Source organism: Lactuca sativa, chromosome 6, assembly GCF_002870075.4.
Source record: "Lactuca sativa cultivar Salinas chromosome 6, Lsat_Salinas_v11, whole genome shotgun sequence".
Classification (NCBI taxonomy): Eukaryota; Viridiplantae; Streptophyta; class Magnoliopsida; order Asterales; family Asteraceae; genus Lactuca; species Lactuca sativa.
This window is the reverse complement of record NC_056628.2, coordinates 172,672,292-172,679,421: the sequence shown is the minus strand read 5'-3', so window position 1 is coordinate 172,679,421 and position 7,130 is coordinate 172,672,292. Positions and strand designations below refer to the sequence as shown.

Here is a 7,130-nt window from a genome sequence, read left to right as displayed (position 1 = left end):
CGAAGCCATCATAGCTTTACCTGATGGGGTTTTGAGTTTTATAACAGTGCTGCGATTTTGTTTTAACGAGGGAGCAATAATAATTATAATTGGTTATTAAATTTTTTAATTAATTTATTACTAAGCTTGAGAAGCGTACTGATATTCCCATATTTATACATATTTTTAGGCAATATTTAATTACATTTTTATTGATATTTTGGTTATTTGCATAGAGTAATGGTACTTATATGGATAAATTGTTATTTGTAGCCAAAGTAAAGCATTTTCAAAGAGAGGGACCAGAACTGACAATACTTGCAACTTTGGAGGCTTGAAGGGAAGAAGTATGAAACACTCAGCAAAAAACGTGCTCACGGCATGAGTAATTTGATGTTCACGACGTGAGTGGAGTGTTCCAGAATATATGCATTCGGGTGAAAGAGTCCTTGTCGAATACGTAAAACTCGCATTCACGACGTGAATCCTTATGGTTCACGACGTGAACTCGGTAAAATAAGATATTATAAATTCTCTTGGTTATTACGACTTGAAAAACTTTTGGCTGGAGAAAAGAGTTTCAGAAGACGAATTTTAGTAGAAAAAAAGTCTTGGAAAAAGGTTTTCAGCACCAAAAGAGTAGAGGTTCATAATTAGTTTAATTGTTCATACTTGAACATGTCTTATACTTTCATTTGTGTTTGTTTATTTGCTACTATGAGTAGCTGAATCTTGCAAGTCATGTTTAGCTAGATGAAGCTTCTGACATATGGTTTAGCTTAATGACTATTGGATTTGATTAGTTGGTAAATTGCTTGTGTTTGATTATTATTACCTAGCATGCTTATGTTTGTTTCTTTAGTTGCTCAACTTCATGTTCTGTGTAGCTAGTGATAATTAGACTACATGAACTTGAAACCTAGTGATTTAGTGAACATTAAATTGCTAGAGCTTGGATCGACCCAATCTTAGGTAGCAACTGATGTAATTAAATTTACCTTTGCTGGAGAGCATAATTGTGACCATAATTTTGTTTGCTTAGATAAATCTTACATAGCCCATCTATAATTAATAACTAATTTTTTGTTTTGCTTATGTATGACCATACAAGGTAGTTCATGAATTGGTAAAAAGATTAGTAAATTTAGACTTGAATTGCTAATTACATAATGATTGGTAACACCCTTTGATAATCCATAATTATCAGGTAACAATAAAGAGGAAGTGGATTCGAACTAAACAGGATTATTTTAATTAATTGATTGAATTATGTGACTTAAGTTCATCCAGTCTTGTAAAATAAGATAATACCCCATCTTTGCTCTAAAATGAGGTTAATTTAATAGTAGATTAATTAATTAGTCAAACCATTCCCTGAGATCGACACCCGACTTACCCAACTATTCTATATTTTTTACTAGGTACGCTGCCTAGGTGCAATTAGTTAGTTAAGGAAGTTAGGTTATAAATATTAAAATTAGGTGTAGCTATTTTCACGCATCAAGTTTTCGACGCCGTTGCCGGTGATCGACTTATTTGATAGTTTATTTATTTACTTTAGATTAATCGATCCTTTTTGTGGGGTAAAACCTGCAAAAAGTTACTTTTTTACAGCTTAGTTTTTTATAGTACTAGACTCACGATGTCAGCCGTAAGCTCACGACGTGAGTTCAGTATTTTATCGTTTTTTTCGTTTTTCTTTTCTATTTGTTTTTCTGCGACAACACGAGGTGGTAGCCTTTACGACGTCGTGGTGGCCATTCAGTAGGAAGTTTTTATTTAGTTTTTGTTCAGTTTTACGTTTTTATTTTGTTTATTTTGTAGGAGTTCATGACTAGAGGCTCTAACACACCTTTGGTGCCACCTCTTGAAGACCCAGAGTCCGCCCTTCACAAAATGAAAGATAAGAATGTGAAAGAAGATCAAACACGAAAGAAGACACCCTTACAACAATTCAAGTCGGTGTTCTCAAAGAAGTCGGGAAAGAAAACGGAAGAGTCGAGTTCATCTTCAAAGAACAAGAGCAAGGTTGCAAACATTGATCAAATACCCGTCCAACCTGAATCCAAATACGATATCGAGCCTGAATTTGAATTACATACAAGTGAACCCGAGAACTAGCTAATAAATGAGATGGTGAATATTGAAGAGATGTCCATGGGAGCTTACAGAAAGAGAATTCGAGATGATATTGGTCCAGGTTTAGTACAACCTGCCATACCTGCCACTACCACATTCAAGCTGAAAGGACATATCCTTTCTGTACTGAAGCATATCCCATTTTATTGAAAAGATCATGAGGATTCGTTTAAGCACTTAGATGAAGTCAATGACATTGCTGATTATTTGAATGTCCCGAATGTGGGTAGACGTATTGTCTTGCTAAGGATGCTTCCTGTTACTTTTAAGGGAGCTGCTAACGATTGTTTAAAAGCACTACCACCTGGTACAATTATTACTTGGGCTCAAATGCGTGAGCAGTTTCTAGACCAATTTTTTCCACCATCCAAGATAGCTAAACTCAATAAGGCAATAGCCAATTTTGAGCAAAACCCGAAGGAGTCACTTTACGAGGTTTGGGAGCGCTACAAGGGGCTGTTAAGGAATGTTCCTCAACATGACCTTAACATTCAACAAGAAGTGTCCATATTCTATGACGGGGTCAATGTAATGACAAGGCGACTCCTTGATTCTCAAGGACAACTTCCAAAAAAAATTCGGGTGAAGTCAAGGAATTAGTTGAAGAATTTGCAAAACATTCTCGTGAATACCACAATCCAAGGAATGAAGGAGTAAAGGGAGTTAGGAGTACACATTCTGAAGTGATGGCTGCGATGATGGGAATGCTAAATAATATGGACCGAAGGCTAACCCAAATGGACTAATCAATTCATGTAATTAGATTTGGTTGTGAACGATGCAGTGGGCCACACTTGACTAAAGATTTCCATTTGGAGGAATATGGGAACAAGAAGGCTCAAGTTTGCTACTCGAGTGGAGATAAATACAATGAAGACTGGAGGAAACTAAAGAATGAGTGGATGCCTTACAATGAGTAAAAGAAGCAAAAAAGAAGAAAAATATAAGCAGACAAGGCGAGGGTTCTACCAAAAAGAACAACCACCAGCAAAAAATATAGTAGACATGGAAAACATTTTGACCAAATTTATGGAAGCTTCCGAGAAAAGGCATGATGACACTGATGCAGTGCGAAAGGAACACATGAAAATGATGAAAGAACAGCAAACACTGATGATTGACCATCAACCTTCATTAAGAAATCATCAAGCATCAATCCATAATCTCGAAGTCCAAATTGGTCAACTAACTACTTTGGTGAGCAAAAAGTTATCTTCACAATTTTCCGAAAAGAACGCTCAACCTCATCTTATGGCTATTGATACTGAAGAAGAGGTAATCTCTGAGTTTTTGGAGGCGCTAGAAATGGAACCAAAGCAGCCCGATCCAAATTCGAAGAAGCCAAAGCTCGAAAATGAAGACATTGCTAAAACACCAGACTCATGTCGTGAGTCCCCTATGCTCACGTCGTGGGCTCAGGTTGAGCAAAAAAAAGCCAGAATTCATTTCTGCTTATCAACCGCCTTTTCATTTCCCATACCAAGCTAATCATAATCCACTATAAAGGGAACACCTGGAGTTTATTCAGCAAATAAAGGGTATTCCTATTAATACCCCGTTTATCGATTTTCATTCAAAAATTCTAGAATACGCGAAGTTTCTACATAATATTGTAAATGTTTGTTAGCAACTAAAGAAAAATTATAAGTTCATTCTTAGTGAGCAAAGCCCAAGAGTTGTATTGGGAGAGTTACCTAAGAAGATGGGAGATCCTGGACGCCTCACTCTTACTTATGAGATTGGTAACAATTTGAAAACTTATTCTTTTGCTGATTCCGGGGCTAGCATAAATTTGATGCCCTATTCATTCTAACAAAAGCTGGATATTCAGAAAATGACGGCTACAAAGATGACCATCCACATGGCCAATTGTTCGGTGATACATCCAAGGGGAATTATAGAAGACATCCTTGTTAAAATTGGGAAGTTTGTTTTCCCAGTTGATTTTATAATTATGGATATGAAGGAGGATGCAAATATCTGAATCATTATGGGTTGCCCTTTGCTAAATATTGTTGGCGCTTTAGTTGATTTTCATGAATCTAAGCTAACAATGAGGGTTGGTGATGATAAGGAAGAATTTGGTATACAAGATGGATTTCAAGGATATGATGTTAACGGTGAAGTGTTCTACATTGATGAAGAGAATGAACTTGAAGAATTAAAGAAGCTTATAGAAGAAGAAATCAAAACAATTCAACAAGTCAAACACACTAAACCAAGAGCATCAGTTCTATTTTTCGTTGAGGTCATTGCCTACACAAAACCAACAACTTTGATGAGTGAGGAAAACGATGAGTTTTCATGTAATGAAGACGAGGTTACTTCCAAGGAGATGGTTCCAATGGTGAAAGAAGAGAAGGTCCTTATTGACCTAAGGGAGAATGAAGAAAAAATGGAGAATAAAGGGACCAACAGAAAGCTTGATATGGATGACGTGAAAGATAAAAAGGAAAATTCAAAAAAGGCATACACTAGACGAGTCCAAGCATACAAGAGGCGATGGAAGGAGCAAAAAATCCAGCTGGTGATGGACTCATCTGAAGATTCAACGTATGAGGCACGGCTTCCGGCTCAAGACTCCTCAAAAAGAAGCACTTCGCGGGAGGCAACCCGAATTTGGTTTACGTTTTCTCTCTTCTTTTTTTTAGTTTTTGCATTTTTAGTTTTAGGGAAATCGTCATATCATCCAAATCACTTTATACATAACACAACACTGAGTGTGGGGTCCCTAAAAATTGAGTGGTAATAATTAACAACTCTAGTTAATAGACAAATTTGGAGTTTATAATTAACTTCATGATCAGATAGTATTCACGCCGTGAATCATTATGATTCAAGATGTGAGTCCAGGTTGAAACGAACAATATGTTCCTTAGCAGATTATTAGTCCAGCCCACTCCATGTTACGGTCCTATATAATTAAATGGCCCAATTTTTTTAGTTTAGTCCATATTGGATTTAATTAAGTGGTCCAATTGTACAGCCCAAAACGGACTCACGACGTGAATCCTTTAGAATTCACGACGTGAATCCTGAAACGCACGGGACCACAGATTAATGATAGAAAAGTCATTGACCTACTTCATTCTTTATTTCCCACGAAGTGAGAAGTTGTTTTCCGGTCCCCCCCCCCTCTTCGCGATTGTGGCCGATTCCATTATTTAATCATCTTTTTCTTACGCAATCCTCCTAATTAGGTAAATTAATTTTCTTTACATTGTCTATTATTGATTTAATTGCTAGATTTAGGGGTTAGGGTTTGTTTTTCATTATATTATCAAAATCAATGCCCTAAAAGGTTTGAATTTGTTACTGCATGCTCCTAGAATGTTCTTAGAAATGGTCTGGCAATAAACCCCAACCATTGTATTAGCCCGATTTGTACACAACATTGACGATTCTGACTTCGATTACGACTTCACGACGTGAATCTTTAGGGATTCAAGACATGAATGCTAGGACCTGACAGTTCCAGTTCTATTTAATTCTAATCTTTTGTAATGTTTTTCTTGGCTGTGTTTTATGATTATTTATGCAAAAATGGCTCATAGGAGGGAAGTACCAATTGGAGTGGTGCGTTTACCTCCATTCTACAATTTCCCAACAACAATGTCCCAAGAAATTTTGACCCGCAAAAACAACCGTTTATGGTAGCTTTACAACAGAGAGATTACACTTGCACCCACCATAAATTGGACACATTTGAGGGAAGTTGGACTAGTGGATAGGCTGTCCCCATTTCTTACAAAGATACTTATTGGAGGTGGTTTTTCGTTTACTTGTTCGTGGTGGCTTAATATTTTCAGCATTCAAGAGAGGGTTTATAAGGAATTATGTGTGGAGTTCTTCTCGATGGTGACATTCCAAGAGAATGTCCAACACCCTCATTTTCAGCGAGCATTGGTATTCTGTATCGGGGGAGAGTACCATGAATGCAGCCTCGTGGAGTTTTCTTGGAGAGTGGGGATATATAATCCACAAGAGGCAATGACTCCTAAGTTTGGCATGTTCTTGAGGGAGGCGGTCAGAGGTTATGCAGATGGTGCTACTGGGTTTGAGTTCTGGCACAATATTGCATCTGGGATATTAAATTCTGAAGTGTCTCCCGAGAGCAACATTCGGTCCCCTATCCACCGATTACTCCACCGATTTATCACGTTTTCCTAAAACCACAGGAGGCATGGGGATAAAGTAACGAAGCAGAATCTGTTCTTTTTATGGTATCTCTTATAGTCGGGAGTGTGTTGCAACATTCCTTACTTTTTGGCAAGCTTTTTGGCTGATTCTGCTGCTAGTTCTCGTTCTGGGATCCCTATCTGTGGGGGCCATTTCATCATTCGATTGGCCCGTTCTTATGGCTTAATTGTTCCCAACATTACCCGCTCTTTAGCTTGCAAGGAAGAGAGCGATTTTACCATGGGATGCATGGAAACAATGCGGGTTGTTCAGAATTTTGGATCTCATTAGGAATTATGCATACTGATGAGGAGGGTGATGGTGGTGAGCACCTTGGTGGACAGACTGAGCAATAACCACATCTGAGGCCTCGGAGGTGGAATGTGCGACGACGAGGAGAGAGAGAACAGTCGGTGCATCAATTCGCACCCATGGGAGGACCACATTTTGGGGGTGATATGGCCGGATATTTTGATCAGCTTTAACTTAGAGTCAGTTGGATTGGCAGGACTGTGGAAAATTTGCTACAGTATTTGTATATGTAGCAACCTCCTCACCTTGGGTATCATTACCCAATTTTCCCTCGGTGGAGTGGGTATAGAGGTCAAGGGGGAGATGGAGCTGGTACAAGTGGAGCACATCACGATGAAGAAGATGATGATTGATTTCTTATTTAGTTTTTATTTTTAATTTCCTTTGGTTTGGATTTGTTTAGTTTTAAACTTGATTTGGTTTGTAAGACAATTTAAGTTATTATGTTACTTCTTTATTTTATGTGACGGGAATATTCCGGATTTGCTTATGGAGTCAAGAGAGAGGTCGGTTTACATGAG

The 7,130-nt window shown here is 37.8% G+C and overlaps 1 non-coding gene across 1 annotated transcript; it reads right to left on the bottom strand.

Moving 5' to 3' along the window:
• Positions 1-2,496: 2,496 nt before the first annotated feature.
• LOC111901989 (small nucleolar RNA R71) lies at positions 2,497-2,603 on the bottom strand. Its single transcript, XR_002853648.1, has one exon. It is a non-coding gene; the product is annotated as a small nucleolar RNA R71 (small nucleolar RNA).
• Between the last annotated feature and the right edge of the window lie 4,527 nt (positions 2,604-7,130).